The following is a 20,701-nucleotide window of genomic DNA, read 5'->3' as shown; positions in this document are numbered from 1 at the left end:
AGTATCCAATAGCTAGCGTATGACCGAAGTCAAAGTTTGAGAATCGTTAAAAGCTGTTCGGCTCAAAGAAGTAGAATTTCAGGAGAAGAACTGACAGAAAACTATAGAAACTTTCAAAAAGAAAGACTGTCAGGAGTTCATCATCACCATTCTCCCGCTGTTATGCTTATTTTTTTATTTATATTGATGCTCTGACTCGAGCATCGTGTTTTCTTCTTCCATACTCTTTGTAGTGTATGCAGGTACATGTGCATCATTGTATAGGTTATGTCATTATTATGACGCCTCGTGCGCATACGTCACTCGGTTATAAATACCGGATCGAGCGGTGGGGAGTCAGTCGTTGTCAGACTGTCGACCTGTGTGGTGGTGCGTTGGCGAGTCGATTAACATAATAAAATGAGCGTACAATACATTGGCGACGAGGATAAAACCGTGAGTGTTTGGACCAACAGTTACCTATTATCTAATTTTTATAATTTTGAACTACCTATTAGTTCTGTGATCCAGAAAAATATTTGATATACAAGGTTATACTAAATAATTTGTCCTATTCATGCCTATACCAAATTAATGTATGCTAAATAAGCTTTGATAACAGGTAACCTCTGACCGATGTTAATATTCAATCATATTAAAAAGTGCAAAAGGAAAGAAGGAAGGGAAGAGAGTAGAATGACAAAGTATACATAACTTTTATGTTCATGTATGTATCACCCGAATTGCAAACAAATTTTAACCTTTTTACGTAATTCTTTGTTTAAGTTTACCTTGCTACAATTCTAATGGAAGTAGCAATATTTATTGCAGGTGTTAATATTTATCAAATGAGTAATTTATAATACAAAATCATTACTTGGTGATCAGTTTACTCATTCTTAAACCTGCATCAAAGTTTATTCAATAATAGGCATTTATTGGAAGCAATATAAAGTTGCTGGTTGTTGAATTGTCGTCAAGACGATTTTAGCAGTGGTGGGATTTCCTAGAGGATATAATACAATAACCTATTTGCCTTATAATCAATTGTGTTTAATAATTGTTCTGCTTGCATGCCAACAAGGCGGAATGTACACGGATCTTATTATGTTGTTTACAATCCTATTTTGTAAGTGCCTGCATTCTAAGCAAATAAAGACCTATTCTATTCCAAAAATCTGCTGGTCATTAAATTGACAGCTTGACGGTTAGCAGTAGTGTATATCTACTGGTCATTAGATTGACAGCTTGGCAGTTGGCAGTAGCGTGTATCTACTGGTCATTAGATTGACAGCTTGACAGTTGGCAGTAGTGTGTATCTACTGGTCATTAAATTGACAGCCTGATTGTTGGCAGTAGTCTATATCTACTGGTCATTGAATTAACAGCTTGATGGTTGGCAGTAGTGTGTATCTACTGGTCATTAAATTGACAGCCTGATTGTTGGCAGTAGTCTATATCTACTGGTCATGGAATTGACAGCTTGATGGTTGGCAGTAGTGTATATCTACTGGTCATTAAATTGACAGCTTGGCAGTTGGCAGTAGTCTATATCTACTGGTCATTAGATTGACAGCTTGACAGTTGGCAGTAGTGTGTATCTACTGGTCATTAAATTGACAGCCTGATTGTTGGCAGTAGTCTATATCTACTGGTCATTGAATTGACAGCTTGATGGTTGGCAGTAGTGTGTATCTACTGGTCATTAAATTGACAGCCTGATTGTTGGCAGTAGTCTATATCTACTGGTCATTGAATTGACAGCTTGATGGTTGGCAGTAGTGTATATCTACTGGTCATTAAATTGACAGCTTGGCAGTTGGCAGTAGTCTATATCTACTGGTCATTAAATTGACAGCTTGACAGTTGGCAGTAGTCTATATCTACTGGTCATTAAATTGACAGCTTGACAGTTAACGGTAGTGAACGTCTACTGGTCATTCAATTGACTGTACACGCATAAATTATCTGGCGATAGTTGTCAACTACTGCAACAACTAAATAGTAAATCTTGATAATTTTTATATTTTCTGTGCCCGGTGATTTGGATCATAAAAAGCTTCCAAACTTAACTTCTCAGAGTCTAGTCAACAACTTATACCTGCTATATTGTTCTGGTACTTAACTAACTTAATTCAAGTGCTTGCAATATAGAGGATATTACAAGAACAAACTGGTGGGTTATATACTCAACGGTTCTACAAATGACAAACATGTGCTAGGTATCTAGTTTAACAAACAGCACATTGAGGGACCGTAGTAGGTTGGCCATGTATGTTGAAGAACTCGCCCAGCTATACTGGTATGTATTCACCTATGCACAACATCCAAGTCCACCAACACCTCTAGTGGGTTGCCTACCCATAATAGTGTTAATTATAACAGTTGCTCAGTCACCCTAGGTATAATTTCAATACTTTTACTTTATTTTGCTGTATTAAAGAGGTTGTTATACAACAGAGATATTCCAGAAGATACAGAACAGTAGAACAGCATACAAGCAGCAATACTAGCTGGAAAATGTGGATCAAAATTTTGGTATCCAATAGATAGAATCTTTGGTAAACATGCTAGCTCACAATTGTAATTTCAGTACTTTAGGTTGATATAAAACTCTTAGATCAAAAGAATATGGAACTAAGCATTGGAGCAATCTGTGATTTATTTGACAATGCTACTTTATCTACCCAACTGCCTCGTTGGTCTAGCTGTCGCAAGCGCTTATGAGAGTGAAGGAACAGTGAGTGCACTTGTGTCTGCGCAAATGCTTGTGCACTATAATATGTCCTGCGCAGTTGGCTAATCCCCTTACGTGAGTACAGCCGCCGTAGCCGATAATCGGCTAGGAGGACATCATCATCATTTACCCAACTGGGCCTTCTCATCTGTGACAAAAAATCTTTTAAGGATGATACCTGGAAGGAGTTCCAATGTAGATATTTACTCGGGGAACTGTCTAATGATGATTAGCTCATGGATGATTGTTGCAATCAAGTTCTCAAAAGTTGATGATTGCGTGTGCTTTTAAAACCTTCAAGATTCAGGCTTGAATGAATTTTAATTGGTATCTTAGCCTCTTTTTTATTGATTTACATTGGTGTTTACAAATAGTTTAACAAAGTGGCCCTCATTATAATATTGTTATTTGCAAATTATGTTTTACAGTATTGCAGTACCAATAAGCAGTATAAGTACATTGAGAGTTGTGGAAGAATATGCTTCCATAGGGGCGAATAACATAACCATATATGAACATATATGAAATAGAATCCATTTATTGATCTCAAGTTAATAAATCATCACATTAATATATTCTTGAAGTGCACACCTACTTGTAATATAAAGTTGTGTAATTTCCTCAACCCATCCCATAAGATAAGATCCATATGGGTGGTGGGATGGATATCTATTAACAAAATAATGTCTTGTGTCCATAGCGTTAGGGTTAATAATAATTGATCTTAGAACACCAATCTTAGGTTACCGTAAGACAATTGGACTCGCACGAGAGGTAAAGAACTTTATCACTATTTACATTTATCGACATTTATTACTCTTTTGTGCTAATTAAACTACACAGTTGCGTCGACATTTGGTTAATAATAACTAAAATATTAGAAGGCAGTACTCCTTGATACGGCACGTATTGTGAGGAGGTTTCTGTCTCTGGGACCCTAACCACCGGTACCTTGGACCCTGTGCCCGATATCGGTGGTAACCTATTTTTTTATATTTTTAAATGTTTTTATTTTTATATTTAATATTTAAAAATGTAAATTATATGTTCTAAATAAATAAATGACCACTAAAATATTATTAAGTTCCTAAGTCCTACTGCAAAATATAATCTGAGTAAGTGTTCCTTAAAGTATAGGAAGTAAAATTGCCCTTAGTCACCAAATCGTTTAAAAATTTACTGGGGTGCTGTCCCTATAAAAGATAATAATATTTTTATATTCTGGTTGTCTAACTGAAACAACGTAGATAAAGTCAGCTGCAATAAAGGGTAAGCGCTTTTGAACGAAACTATAAACATACTTATGCAGCCAACTATACTTACATAAAAAAAAAAAAAAAAATATTACGTTACCTATACGCGGTCATGAAATTGGAAAAGCGTAAAATATTAAAAATGGAAGCAGCACAAAGCTGATCATCAAATTGATGAGGTCAAGTATGACATGAGAGCAGCATAGCTGCTCATGAAATTGAGATATAGAATTAGAATCCCACATTTATCTATGTGTAGACAGATGTTTTAGAAAGGTTAGCGGTTGTTTTGCAAAAGGAAAATTGCATCGACTAGAAAACTGTTTGTGAGCTGCTGTCACCTTGTTGAAAGGAAGAAGAGCATGAGTTGAGGGTCAGGGACTCTTCTATTTTATGGTGATGCAGAATGTCACAGCTTCAAAATATATAGTGCAAAGTTAGTGACACCTGTTAAAGTGCGTTCGTTGCATAATATGGTTCTAATTAGTTAAAATCTGATTCGTAATGTTACTTTACACCTTCGTTATAATCAATATGTAACCATGATACTAAAAAGCTTACCATCAAAGCATAATAATTCTTTGACTACTTAAATTTTTGAAAACCACATTAGGAAAAGCAAACAAACATTACAGAACGCAATGTCCGGTGATAATAGTGTTCTTGGATGCCTAACCGAAATATAAGTATTCCTATCGCACTATTATATGCAGTAAGGTATTCATATGTTGGGTGTTGAATGCTAAGAAGCTTACAGTTTCTTGACTAGATATTGGACATACATTGATGTAGGGTATTTAAAGCCTATATCAGAATTTCAGCGAGTGTACTAGCAGAAACGTGCAAAGTACCAGCGCTGATCAATAGGGTTGAAGACCAGATTGTTTGTTACATTGCTGAGATAATGATAGGCTTTGATATTCCACTCTCAAATTAAAAACTACATATTACCAAAATTAGTTGAGTTAGCATTCTCTTGCTTACAAGGCACACAAAGTACTTAACTCGTACATAGAACTACAATTTAAACCATTAAATGGGTGACAAAGTATGGAGTCACCATTAAATTGGAGACAAAGTATGTGGTCACCATTAAATGGGTGACAAAGTATATGGTCATCATCAAATTGGAAACAGTCCATCTAGGTCACCATTCAATTGGGACGATCTTATGTGATTACTTTCCTCGTACGGCTCGTACGGTTTTGAATGAGTGAAAAGCATTGATGAGGTACCCTAATGCCGATCTTTTACCTTGGAACAATGCATTCTGTATCAGTTTTAAGTGAAGTCGAACCAAGCAAGATGAGTGCTCATTATCTGAAGGTACAGCAATATTTGAGACTTGCTTGATTTCACATGGACTGATTGGCGGGATGTCTGCCAAATGGACGGATCATCTCTAGTGTAGATATAATACAGGGCCGGAACAGCGGCTACAAAACCTGAAGTTAAACTTGCCGGCCTGATATCACTGCTACGAATTTGTCTTGTTGAGCCTGAAGCAGATGCTGGTATGTTACCGTCTGCAAAGGGACGGATTTTTATTTTTGTTTATTTCACAAGGGAAGGGATGTAGTGTCCTGCAGTATCACCGATATCTGTCGTCTCCTTAAATGGAAAGGGAAATGAAATGGAAACGGAACAAAGTAAATCAGTTTGATGGCAGTGTGATCGGGATCTGATAGCGTGGTTTTGTTGTGCTGCAGGTGTTTGATAGATCTTTAAGAAATTACCAAAATATTTATGAGTTTGATTGTTGGACTTTTTGAAACAAGGTTAAAATCAAAACAACAAGGGAGAGATGTAGTGTATGCAGGTACATGTGCATCATTGTATAGGTTATGTCATTATTATGACGCCTCGTGCGCATACGTCACTCGGTTATAAATACCGGATCGAGCGGTGGGGAGTCAGTCGTTGTCAGACTGTCGACCTGTGTGGTGGTGCGTTGGCGAGTCGATTAACATAATAAAATGAGCGTACAATACACTCTTGTATGCTCTTGTACCTATATGCCGTCATCTCACAAGTAACATGCTTTCAAGCCATGTCGACTTTCAGGAGATGTTTCGGTGATTTTAATGATAATTTCCCGAGCTCTCGCTGTGGCGGCATAAGTGTAGTAGCAGTAAGTAATTGAGCTAACAAAGTGTAGTTTCACTATAGACATGTCATCGACACGAAAGAAGAAGAAGAATTATAATTTTCTTCCATCCTTACTTCTTCGAAACACTGAGATTACTCAACACATTAATTTAGCTAGTTAAACAGAATAGTCATAGAGTACACAACGCTTACTTTAACTCCTTACAAACTAATAAAAATTTCAGCTTCAAACCAGTTTTTTTACACGCAATGACTCATTTCATTCAATGCAGTAAAGATTCAGAGAACACTTCTTCTAAATGTAAGATGATTCACATATTCTTAGTACTTTAGCAATTATCTTGTTGGTTTAGGAACAAATATTGACTTTACAATGGATTTTGCGTCTATAAACATGAGATATTACATACTATTACTTCATATTAGTGTAAGAGCGAGTTTTGTTTCAAAGAAATTGCTTTATGTTTTGAAATTCTGTGGATTTTCTAATGGCGTAATGTTTGCGTAGTCTGTGGCATTTTTATCTAAGGCTATATAAGATTTCAGAGGCTGCTAAGTGATTTTTAAATATTACCAGCGATGTTTTGTGGCCAAAGTAGGCAAAACAAATAAATAGTGCAAACATTTCTGTATTATGTATAAGTTGGGCAATATTTTTTCATTTACAGATGTTTTGAGCTGAATCACTGGGCTATTTCTGCCACAGATATTTGACCTTTCGTATTTGTTTAATGCTTAACTGGACCCAAGTTTATACACCGTAACTCGTTTTTTTAAATAATACAATTATTTCATAAAAATATCTTACATTTTGGAAGATTATTTTATAGGTATTATTTTCTGCATTACTTGTTACCTAATGAAAGCGCTTCAAAAGATAGGCTCACCCTCGGTGGCCTCGGTGCTAAAGTTTTCAAAAGAAGTGACGACTAGGTAGAGGTAGGTATATACCTACGTATTAATTCTGGTCGTACCTAAATACATTTCAATTCAATAAAAACTACTTTCCTTTTCGCAAATTCTTCCAAATAATTACCAACATTTATTATAACTTATAGAGCTACTGATCACAATAACATTGAGCTCATAAAATAAGTGGCAACATAAAATATTATCAGGTCTCTTGTTTGTGCAGCGCGACCTTTGCATGTTTGTCCCCCGCGAGCATATGAGGTCACTTTATAGCATCCGATGTGATAGTTACATTGTATTAATGTCGCACCAATGCATAATTTATTGCAAATCTTTATTAGTTAGTGATTTTTTTTTGTTATAAATGAAAATGTGTGTTTATTGTAACAAAACTTCTGATTGGTGAGGAGATTCATGGTGTCCTGAAAGAGGTTGCTGAGTACTTTTTATGTCATCAAAAAAGTTGTGAAACTTGTGCGAAGTTATAATTTCTCAAAATCTCTGGCTATTTCTTCAAAGAGTTAAAGCGGTTCTCAGAAAAAATAAAAACTGTAGTGCTCCAAAAGATTTTTAAATCTCTGTTACTGAACTTGTACCTATGTAAGTATTTGTGTTATTAAGTCTCACCTACCTACATACGTTTCTCAAATAAAACCAACAAGTTTACCTTTTCTTAATTGATTTAAATTAAACGATAACTTCAAAGAAAGATTCGTATAAAAATCTCACTTAAATCAATGGGTACAACGTTCTGGATTACCAAAGGCACCATTTATTTGTGCAGTCGTGTCAACATCGTGTCGTCGTCGAATCGCGAGGTCTAAAAAAACATCCATATTGTTATTATCTGCCTTATTATTCAGTCCCTTTGTATCTCCCTAGCCTTGTTTATAGCTCATTCATTTGTTTTGATCGTTCACTCCAGTTGTTGTTTTCCTGTAAGGAATGAAAAATATTGAGTAAATAGTTAGCGAGAAACTTAGGCAATTGGGTCACTGTGTTGTAAACAGATGTTGTTTGTATGTTTGTTTCGTCATTGTAGGAGGCCAGGTAAAGAGGGTTTAAATAGGGCGCTATAAAAATAGTTTCCAAGACGCCGAATACTTTTAGCTTTATAAAATCCATATCTAATCCAACCACAAAAACAAAAACTAATTGTTTTCACGTTATTTTAACAAAATTATTTCGGGTTGGATCATTGAAAACAATTGGATTGGATGGAGAGTTGGATCAACAGAAAAAACTTAGGTAAACTGAGGTAAACGCACCTACAAATACGCAAGGTTTTCTAGACGTTATATTGGGTAAGAATATTTTTTCAACATTACTAGAATATACTGTAAAATGCTGTTAATGAATAGGTATTGGGAGTGTCACCAATTCATCACCAGATATTGCGTCATTTACCTACCTAATTTATTAAAGTAACTTTGTAAATAATAATGAAAAACAAACACCTATTTCCATATTTGTTAGGAAGAAACATCCTCTTTGCTAACTATTTAATGAATGATAGTGAGACTGAATCATACAAGATATTTAGCCCGTTTGTGTATACAATTTCTAATATAAATTTTGTTGTTGTCATTGCAGTATGTAAAATAGCGTAATGTCCTCAGGAGTTGAGCTACAAAACCTCATTTCTTATTCTAAGTTTCCTCGAAATGATTTCCTTCAGTTTTACTTAATCATTAGTGTCCAAAATACTTAGAACGTAGGAACGTAGGCCTTACCAGGAATGGAACCCACACTCTCGTACTTGAGAGGCACATACTTACATACATCAAAGGGAGCTCTATCTAAATGATGACGTTTTCTACTCCTTTCAAATAAATTCTACAATCAGGAATCCACAAAGAACAATCATACCATTAATTCACATTCATGGTTCTATAAACCTGTTTCATCCTTTCTTCCTGTTTACTATTACAAATAAACAAAACACTAATGATTCATTAGGTACTTCTCACCGCATTTACGTAAGCAGTACTCGAGTATGTGGTAGACATTTTAAAATTATATTTTATGTCGTCGTAAAACAATTGACTTGGCCGGTGATTCATGAAAAACAAGTGCAATCTGACGAAAACCAAATAGTTTTGTACTTCACAAACAATATAAAGGCCATATGGGCCAATCTTGACAAATAAAGCTGTTCTTGGAATGGTATTAGGCAATGGGTATATTTAGGAATCAACTTCATTACGGAACCAGTGACTCTAATATCCTGAAATAAGTAGTTTTGATGGTGCTACTTTTGTGGAGTTATACTATTTTATCTTAAAAGAACTTGTGTACCTACATGATTTTTGCAAAGACACCACTATAAACGGATAGGATATAAATGGACAATACATTAAAATGCTTGGTAATTATATCACTCATGCCTCATCCGCTCTGTACAATCACGATTTGGCTAAAAGTTATCATCTATACCTACTGTAGATAGTCTTATTAATAAACATGTGTCAAAAGTTAAACCAAGGAAAATAAAGAATAAACCATACATTTTAATAGGTTTAAACTTGCATTAACTTAACGCCACGTTCAAGTTTCACAAAAGTTTTAGTTCAGGCAGAGGCAGAATGTAAGTTTAAACCTTCGGCTTCCACTCCGACCTCCTTGGGTACCTGAGCAACCCCTTGGCAATACTGGTTGTCAGATTTTCTGGCTTCTGACTACCTGTAACAATTGCAAAGATTCAAATGAAAACGGGAATACGGCACTTACTTGTCAATATTTTAATCAATACTTTTATGTTCGATTACTTTACGGCCTACACCTACACCACGGATATTTGCACCACTCGCATTCATGCAAATACCATAGATAACCGATAGCTAAAGTACCTGATAACATTGCTCTAATAATATAGATAAACATTATATTTTTAGCCCATTATCTAGCATAAATTGTTTTGTTAACGTTATTTTTAGCTGGTATATTGTTATTCATACTTTTTTATGAATTATTGTCTGGTTGTGTACACTTAATGATATTGGTTGCTTGGTTAGTAACAGAACTGTAATATCATGATGTTTTCCAAGTTACTGAGAGATTTTTCAACTTAGAGCTCTTGAACACTGCAATCTTTTAGTCGGCCGATAGTTGATTAGGGCTCATAAATCAGTATGACGAGTGGTAGTACGCACATTACAAAGAGGTATATCAGGTATTTACTGTGGTCGGTATCAGACCGACTGAAAACATTTATATTTTCATTAAAAAAATATCAATGTTACCATTATATGTAGGTACTTTTTATTATAGGTATTTTTTCAATTTCTAATTATAATATTGTTATTCACATATAAACGAAGTTATTATGATAAGGGGAATTCTATTTGCACAATACGTACTTGACTTATGTCTCAAGTGAGGCACTCGTATTGCCTAACGATTCGCAGAAGATAGACAATGGATGATTCATTGTTTATTAATAACATTACACCTGTTTTCCCTAAAGAGTCAAACAAATAGATGATCTGAGTACTAGGTTAGATAGGTACGATGCCGATTTACCTAATAGTAGCTTGGTTCCTATATCTATCCTATATCCCAAATCTATCCTATCTAGTACTTAGGTGTAGTACGGAGTAAACTTGTCTAGTAGAGGCACAAGCAATTTTCAGGCAGGCTTCAGTTGTTCTTGAAGGTGCGCGAGGCATGTGGCCACAAGTGCCATAGACGCAGAAGTTGGAAAGTGTTGCAAATCACAAATCTCTAGACTTTATTTCTTGTTGTTACTGAGTTGCATTGACATCGGCAGGGAAAAGTCCTGTACCTATTTTTTAACCAATTGGATTCTTTACAAAGAAAACATACCTATATTTTTCTAAATCTGATCAAAACGTACTTATTCGATTAAAGGAATGTATGTAAGTTAGAAGATATCTACGTAAAAAGATCTTGGTATAACCAAGATTCCGGAACGCATAAAATAATATTAATCAAAATAACACATATATATTAATAAACAATTTAACGACAAAACGACGTCGTATGACGACTAACAACGTACACACGTAAGTTGATAGCAGATATCAGCGCGCGCGCAGATACGGGGGCGCTATGTTATATCGCGTGACCGCTACGAGATAACGGGGTGGTGTGATTATTTTAACTAATTAAATGATATACATAATGTCTATTTTAAATGTGTACAGACTGTTAAAATTGGAGCATATGATTTTAATCGATATTTTAGGAGTAGACAAAATTACTAGTTAAGGTTTCTTCAGGTTTTTTTTTAAGTTTACTCCTATCTCCCTTAAGACCACTTAATCTATCATCGATTCAAATAATCGCTCGAAAATAGATTGATTATATTTAAGTTAATTTTCATTTATTCCATTCCAATTAAGTACACATTTAACGCGCCCATTGATGGGTAAAAGAACATTTAATTTCCATTGATATTATGCATAATCTCATTAATGCTCACACCATTGGGTAATATACTGGCATAACCCACTAGCTTATTGGAAATTTTCTTATAAATAAACTGGCCTATTGTTAACACACAAACAGACAGCTTTTTGTTAAACAACAATAGTTCGGTAATAATGTTTATTTATGTCGGTATTTAGTAGGAAAATACCGAGTCCTCGGTTAGTCTCTATTAAGGGACTACACTTGTTTAAATATAGATTAGTGAGACTTAAATACGTAAAATTACATGATGAAGTAAATCTTCACGTAAGTAACCTTAGCATCTATTTAATACCAATTTACCCTTTGCTGGACAATGAGCGTTTTGGTCTACCTCTCCTCTAGCATCGAGTAATATATCAATAGAAAGCTTGTGTTATTTAGAGTATTTTCTTGTATGGCGGCGATTGTCATTTGTTAGTATTTAGGGAGTTAGAACGTGTTTAGTGAAATAATAACCTTGTCTAAAATCTGGTGTAGCTTCTAAAGTACTGACAATTTGTTAGAGGTATTTTAGTACAAAATGTTCTATTTAAAAAGGCCTTTCCAGTGAAATATAATTTATTAGTAGAGAAGGGATTTATAAACTGAAAACACCTATCGATATTATAAGTTAAAATAAGCTCTAGTTTCTAAAGTACTCATAATTCGTTGGAGGTATGTTCATACGAAATGTTATATTTAAAAAGGCCTTTCTAGTGATATATAATTCATTACAAGAGAAGGAATTTAAGAACTTGAAATTAACTATCGATAATATTATCTAAAATAAGCTCTAACTTCTAAAGTACTAAGAATTGGTAAGTATAGTATGTTAGTACAAAATGTTACGCTTGAAAAGACCTTTCAAATGATGGACGACTCATTACTAGAGGGGGAGTAGACCAACATCCAAACATTTCGCCCGTTGTCCTTTACCTAAAAATCTGTATTTTTTAACGTCAAAAATAAACAAGACAGCCTATGTTATTCATAAGACAACCCGAAATAAGTGCACCCTAGACTGCTTCTTGTCTGATTTTCTTTGAGAAAATAGTTTTGTTTCAGATTCCATAAATGGCGCAGTTGATGTAACGTCATCATGGCATTCAATTATTCTCGATGTTTAAAGAAGGTACAATTTACGAAGCACAAGTATAAAACTAGAACAAAAGTTACAATGGTAGACTTTTACCTCTTATACATAAGCAAATATTGGAACAACTACAATAGACCGACATAAACGAGATTAATGTTATGTACTCATTGCACAAAACGGTGCAAATGCACGCGTATAAAAGAAAAAAATAAACATTAATTTATCTGTTATTCAAATACCGTTTTATTTTTAGCGTGAATTACGCAAATAACTTTTCCAGTTAGAGTACCACATTGTAAACTAAACAGTCGGTCGATAGTTGACCCAATGGTTGGCAAAAAATATTTTTTAAAGACAATCTTGATTCCAATCAAAGTTTTCAGTCGATCTGATGCCGGATAAATACCTGATCTTTGTAATGTGCGAACTTCCATTCATCTTCATACTGATTTATGAGCCTGAACAAATTGTCGGTCGACTAAAAGTTTGCAGTGTGTGGATACTCTAACATTTACTGCAAAATGTCTAGTCAATGTTAATAGATAAGGATTATTTGATTTTCAGTCAACGCAAATATTTGAATATTTTTGCACTCGGATCTCGTGATCACTTGTCGTGACTTCCGAATTTTACAACGTAATAGGGTTCCTCTAATTTCTTCTACAATCTTTACAAGGCTATGAAAATTGAATGCTAGGCATTACTTGCAGTTTTGCTTGTCTCAGGATGATATGAGGGTGTTCCACTTTTCACGCACTGATGCGTTGCATTCTGTAACTATGTTAACCCCATTTTCACCCGTTTCTAAAGGAATACTACTTCTACTTACTTCTATTTCCCGCACCTGGATAATGATGATAATGAAGATGATGTCCTTCTAGCCGATTGTCGGCCACGGCGGCTGTTATCATATAAGTAGATCAGCCAGCTGCGCAGGACATTTAGTGCACGAGCATTTGCGCGTATACATTGTCATATACAAAGATGTACTCACTATTCGTTATTCAGTGCCAAGTTTCAAAAAACCCTTCAGTAGTTTTTGTGTCAAAAGACCAGTTCTAGGGTCCAGGAAATCTGCAAATGAACACGTTGTTTTTTCATCATTAAATATCATACTAAAGTGGGATAAAGTGATTAGCCGTTAAATGCACTGGACAATGTAAGCAAACATGAAGCTTCATTCTTTCACATGATTTAGGGCTTCTACAAATTCCCAATTCACGAAACTAACACATGTTACACCCCCACTAATATAACAACTTCATAAACACATAAATATTGTTTATTATTACCCAGTAGGCAGTAAACACTTGACGGTATGACAATATCATCATATTCCGCCACGGGTAATATGCAGATAGTATAGATATGGGTTAAGTGTCCGTGGGTGAGAATTGTATGGGAACGTGATAAACCACGAGGTGGCTTCGTGATTGTTGCCATGCATTTTAAACATGGTTTTATTAGATCGATATGTATGAAAGCACTTTGGAATGGAATCAAGATAAATAATTTAACCATCTTCCATGGATCGTAGGCATCGTAGTGTCATGAATAAGAGCAGCAATTAGTATAAGTATATTTAGTTATGGTTTTTTGACGATTTTATCAAAAACACAAACAGGTCGAAGGAAGAAGGGGAAGGGGTCGTCCAAGGTACAGCTACATCAAGCAAATTAAAGAGAAGGTGAATGTTGTGACGTATAAGGAAGTTCAGGAGTTGGCGCTAGATAGGGGGAAATGGAAGGAGCTGCACCGACAAGAGCTGGGCTCTTTTTGATGAATTGATGAAGAGTTATTGTTATTGAATAGATATTGGTAATTTCTTCTTTTCATTTTACACATTCTTTCCGCATTTCTTTTTATTCCAACTCTCTCATAGCGGGCCTGCTGGAAGAGATTTCTTAAGAAATAAGTAAGTAGTGCCTTTGTACCTGATTGTTCTATGTTTTTCTTTTCACATCAAATGTGTACTTAAACTGTTAAATAAATAAATGTCGTTATTTGCTAATTCCTGATGACGTTACGCATACTCAGAAGCCCAAAAACTGAGATAACCTGTGTTATCAAGGGGTATCGTGCTACATGGGAACTGGGTTGTGTAGGTCAGATAGGCAGTCAGTTTGTGTTAAAACGGGTTTACGGATGAATCCAGTTTACACATCAGGGTTTCCACTTATTCGAGTAAGTTGGGGAAGGCTTATGCTGTATTAAGATATAATTCAAAACTAAACAACTTATTTTATGAAAAGGACTGCCAGTCTTCTTGAGCGATGTCGAAAAATAAAAGATTCCGACGAATTGAGAGCCTCCTCCCTTGTGGAAAGTCGGTTAAAATAGAGATTATAGTTCGCTTCGTCTTGAGGGAGCTTCTTACTTCTAATTTACCACTGGATCCCCAGATTTAATGTTTATATCAATCTTCCGAGTTTATACGCTATACAGTTTCAGTTTTTCTATACTAATATTATAAAGAGGAAAACTTTGTTTGTTTGGTTGTAATGAATAGGCTCAAAAATTACTGGACAGTTTTTAAAAATTCTTTCACCATTCGAAAGCTACATTATCCACGAGTAACATAGGCTATATTTTATCCCGGTACGGGCAGTAGTTACCACGGGATGCGGGTGAAACCGCGGGAAAACGGCTAGTCTTTTATATAAAAAGTTGTATTTTGTAAAAATGTGCTGAAAATGACAAATTGCATCGACGCGAGCAAATATTAACATAAATAATAAGTCACATAATCCGACTTCGAGTTGCATATCAAACGTACATAGGTATTCTGATTACGTAGGTCGTTGATAAATTAATCATTATTTATACATAAATAATAAATAAATAGAAGGTCAAGTACGTGCGTGCTTTCAACTCAGCGTATTTAGTTACTACGAATGAAATCTATTTACCATGTATTATGTACAAAGATAGAAGTATTCTCCTTTCTGTCATTAACATTTGTACATACAGCTGTGTCAATAATATAAATTATAATATGGACAGGTTTCAAGTGGAGAGATGTGTGATGGAATTTTTAATGGAGATGATAGGTGAGTAAGGAAATGTTAAAAGTTAGTGTGGTCAAGCCCCCGTAAGTTCTGATGGAGCAGGCACAACTTAAACGAATGTTTATACTATCAAATTCTTTTCTCCATATTCGCAGCCTTTTTATTGTCCTACTGCAGAGCCCCAAACAAAGAAGGAAAAAGCGTTAATCACTACGCTTGCTTATGGCGCATTGGTGATTCCCTAAAAATGTTTTCCTCAGTCATCAGTGTCCAGGTCTTAGAAAGTACCAACATTATCTTAGAAAGGTTACGTTGGTTGTTCGATCCTGACTTATAAATTGAACCTGCACTGTTAAATAAGGAAAGTGCATTATAATTTCTAGATGTAGACCTTTTACAGACTACGCCACCCGAAGGAAATTAATCTGTTATTCAGCCTATGTATATGCATGTAGGTAGGAGGTAGGTACCTTTTTATTACTTTTTTCTTCCAACAATAGGTAGGTACTTGTAACCTTAAACTCCTTTTAACGTCATGACTCTCATTGAAAAGCATAACAACTTTTGAAAATCACACATTTCAATACATTTGTCGTATGAATTAAAGTTTTGACGTAAGTGTAAATACAAAACATGGTAAATGTATGCTAATGTATTACATGTCCTGTCATTTGTAGTACTGAAAAAACGTATTTTTACTTTTTTAATGTATTTCTGTGTTTTGAATACTAATGTACACACGTGATGCAGGAGAACATTCATGATGTCTGGTAAAAAGGACAGGCAATTTTCACCCTTATGTCGCTTGTTTTATGGTGGATATTCCTGTGTATGTTTTTGTTCAGACATTACAATCTGTGTGAGGATGTGTTACAAACTTTTGGCGCTTACGTCAATGTCGGCTGATAAATTAATCTAGGTGCATTAAATTAACTAAGTATTTATAGTTCATTTGTATCTTTAGTTAAAATAATTGTTTTGGTTTAAGTACAATGAAAACTGTCAGTTTTGTGTTATCTTGGTCAACTAGCAGTGATTTAACAAAAAAACCCATATTATTAATCTTTTAAAATTCAATTAATTATCCGATAAACAAAACTCATTAATTATTATTGTGATAATGTTTGAAATAATTAACACATCACCGTCATGTAGATGTTGATAATCTGATGATGAATGGACGTCTGTCGGGCAGTTGATATGTGATGTCAAGGTCAGATTAACGATATGTCATCGTCATCATCAGCCTTTTATCGTCCCACTGCTGGGCTGCGGCCTTCTCTCATATGGAGAAGGATTGAGCGTTAATCACCAAGCGTTCCACCAATGTGTGAAATTGCCAATCCGACTTAACCAACAAGGCAGACTGACAAATTCACACTTTAAAGTCTAGAACTCAAACAGTTTTCCTTTACCTTTACTCAGCCAGATTCCAAGAATTTGTAAAAAGTACTAAAACATAACTTTAGAAAATTTACACTGGTGCTTGTCTATGATTGGACCTGCAGACTCGTACTTGAGAGGCAGGTTTTTGGCAACTAAGCCGTGGTCGTCGTCACACCCCCTTTACCGCTGACCTCTACCGCTGGACTATTGCCTCTCCAAAGCTGGAGGGGATTTCCCCACATTCATCACAGGCATGCTTGTTAATGACTCACCGCATCAAAACAATACCACATTTATCCCAAAACACAATTATAACCTCTGGGAGCATCTACTTAACGCCAATGGGAACGGAATGAAAATAAACAAAACACTGCGTCAGAGTTGGCCCAGTTACTGGAAGTGCTTTGTATTAGGTACACTCTGATTGACAGGTTAGCACCCATTTATCGGCAATCATGTAATAAAAACGGAACTTAAAAACGGATGTTTCCTTAAACATGTCAGGAGATAAATGGGATAGTTTTATCGATGTTATTTTTAAGACTTTAGTTGATTTTAGGAGCATGTAAAAAGTCTGGAAAATTATCCCTTCCCCTGTAAGTTTCTGAAGTTGAAATTCATCTTAAGTTAGGGCATCGCATGGTCAAAAAGAAGTCATCCTTAACATAATATAATACTTAATTATAGCTAGTTCTGAAGAGTATTCAAACTCTAGTTGGCTTGTGAATAGATGTTTGTACATTTTTGATAAAAGAGCTCTTTTACGCAAAAATAATAGGGCATTTACATATTTTGAAAACCAGAATTTCCACATACGTTTAGAAGTTATTACTTGCTTACTTGTTACACCAAGGTTGCTGAAAGTAATGTGTAGGAATTATCAAGAGGTGACATTGTTCTAAAACCACCTGAAACTACCGGTTTCCCGATGTGCTCATTATCTTTCATTTATATATCCTTTCCTTCCGACACACAAAAAAAAACACACACACAACCTAGATACAAAACTCGTAACTAGTGATGTAATCTGCAGCTTACAAAATCGAATGAGGTCGATAAAACACATCGATTCGATCAATCTCGATAAGACATAGGTATCGAGTGTTTTCACGAATGACGTAAAAATAACGATAGTGCGTCACAGTCGGTTCTTTTGTTTATTTACGAGTACGTGTCGTTGACAATTGAATTAATTTTATTATGGCCGTGTTTGAATTGTTATGAGGGTGTTACGAAACTCGTTAGTTAGAAGGAGATTATAGATATGTATCAGTTTGTTGTACCGATTTCAAAAAAAGTATCCGACGAAATGAGGTGCTCAATTCGTCGGATATTAAGGTTTCTTTCAGTATATGCATGACTTTCATCTGTTCTAATATAAAACGATTAGCTGTTGACTGTTCGTGGCACTTCTCGTGACAAATACTTCCAGCAGCTGGATAAAAAGAAACTTATGCCCTTTCTTAGGCTCTAGACTAGGTCTTTGTGTACCAAATGTCATACAAATCGATTCAGTAGTTTTAGCGTGAAAGCTGGCCGGGCATACAGACAAAACTTCGCAGTTAAAGGTAATACCTATTAAATAAAGTAAGAAAAGGGACTTAACCTCTAGGGGAAGACGTTATAATTTTCCTTTAATTTTATTTAAATCAACCCAGTCTCTTTATTACAATATGTCTGTGTATTTAGGCGTAATAACAGCCAAAACAAAACAGACATCGTTGAATATGTATCACTTACTATAGGTATTGTTTACAGAGGCAGGCCAGACTGTTTGCATTGTATTAACTTGCGTACGCACATTAACACGCATTTAGTTCATGAACGAGGAATATCGACACCAGAAGTATCAATTAATGTAAGGGACAAAACACGTATTTTCAGGAGAGCCAAAAAACGATTTTATTTTTTTAAATCTCTCTATAACTTTTAACTGGTGCTTCCTATTTTAATTGTGTCTAGGACAAAGTTTCTTAGAATTTCTTCTTCTTTCATGCTATAAAGTTAATATTTTGGAATACCCAGCGGTTTAAAATATAGCATGTCCCTTACATTAAAAAAATATGTTTAGTTGTGCCTTACGTTACCAATATTTTATGTGTAAACCGTCAAGCATAGCGTAAGCAGCAAAACAAATAGAAAATTATACGAAATTCTACTGTAAAGAACTTTTATAGTATTGCAGTTTGATGTAACTATAGATTATCTACTAAAATTATGGTATTTTGATACTTTGGAAATAGGTTCTTTGCATGATTAATGAGCTTAGCTATCACAAATTTAAATGAAATTTAGGGATACAAAAATAAAACGATTTCTTGTTAAAATATTTTTATTATTTTCGACTTTTATGTCTGCGTAATTATTATAAATTCAACACACTAATCAGTCAATTTAAAAAAATATAATTATGTATTTGACTCCATGATCTCTTATGATTGAACAAAGCTAAGGCCTTAATTAACAGTTGTACAAACTATGTACTTTTAATATTTACGTTTCATTGGTTTTATAATAAAAAAAGAAAAAATATTTTCTCAAACTTAATCAACAGTCTTATTTATTGAGTAATTGAATGAATGTACTGGAAACGAAAGACGATGAAAAAATATGAATTGACTGAAGAAAAAAATGAATAAAATAATATAAAACATGAACACTAATATATATATTATTACAAGAATAAATATATAATAATTAGGAATGGGCAGACAGATTAGACAGAAAGTCGTGGTGGCCTAGTGGGTAAAGGACCAACCTCAAGTATGAGGGCGCGGGTTCGATCCCAGGTCAGGCAAGTACCAATGCAACTTTTCTAAGTTTGTATGTACTTTCTAAGTATATCTTAGACACCAATGACTGTGTTTCGGATGGCACGTTAAACTGTAGGTCCCGGCTGTCATTGAACATCCTTGGCAGTCGTTACGGGTAGTCAGAAGCCAGTAAGTCTGACACCAGTCTAACCAAGGGGTATCGGGTTGCCCGGGTAACTGGGTTGAGGAGTCTTGTAAAGCACTGGTACTCAGCTGAATCCGGTTAGACTGGAAGCCGACCCCAACATAGTTGGGAAAAAGGCTCGGAGGATGATGGGCAGACAGATTATGATGATAACTATTAGTAAATTAAACTTTTTTAATGGTGAAATCGGAAGGGTTGAAATAACTTTTTCTATTTGGTATTTTATCTAGTTATCGTCATCAGCTGTCTTCACATCTTCATCGTCGTCAGTTTCAATGAGGGTATCTTTAACTGACGATTTAGTCGGCAGGTTCAAATATTCAACATGAAATCTTTTTGGTATTATGCCCGTGTCGCACAATTTGAACTGCGCGCGAACACGTGCGAACAGGACGGTGCGTCGCGTCGCTGTCTTACCCCTCTCCCGATACACCCGCAACGTCTTACGCTAGTCGCGCGCGCCAGAGTTATAACCATTTAGAAAATCAAATTAATGTAAGTACTCGGTATTTTAGCAATAATCTCTTAGACAAATAAAGTAAAGCAAATGCGAATTTGATTTCTAGTTATTACGTAATCGGCATATTGTAGTAATGAGCTTAAAATAAAGATAGTTTTGTGAGATAATAATGTAAGAGAATAATTTAGAAAAAACTTCTTCTAATCTTGAATTAAAGTAAGGGACATGTTATTTAAATCGACTGATTTGAGGTTTAAGGTAAGGGTGTAAATTATTTAATACTATGACTTACTTTATTTTTCAGAGAAAAAAATATATAAATGTCTGTTACATCAATTTTTCTGCCATAAATCGTTTTACGCAGGCCAAAAATGTTTACTGTAAGGGCTC

At 35.0% G+C, this 20,701-nt stretch overlaps 1 long non-coding RNA gene across 1 annotated transcript; it reads right to left on the bottom strand.

Annotated features, from left to right (window-relative positions):
* Nucleotides 1–7,786: 7,786 nt before the first annotated feature.
* On the bottom strand, nucleotides 7,787–13,561 carry LOC124635967. The gene is made up of 3 exons (XR_006985091.1): nucleotides 13,494–13,561; nucleotides 9,498–9,672; nucleotides 7,787–7,926 (listed from the first exon to the last, which is right to left on the bottom strand). It is a non-coding gene; the product is annotated as an uncharacterized LOC124635967 (long non-coding RNA).
* Nucleotides 13,562–20,701: the final 7,140 nt, after the last annotated feature.

Source organism: Helicoverpa zea, chromosome 13 (genome assembly GCF_022581195.2).
Source record: "Helicoverpa zea isolate HzStark_Cry1AcR chromosome 13, ilHelZeax1.1, whole genome shotgun sequence".
Classification (NCBI taxonomy): domain Eukaryota; kingdom Metazoa; phylum Arthropoda; class Insecta; order Lepidoptera; family Noctuidae; genus Helicoverpa; species Helicoverpa zea.
This window is presented reverse-complemented; position numbering and strand designations above follow the sequence as displayed.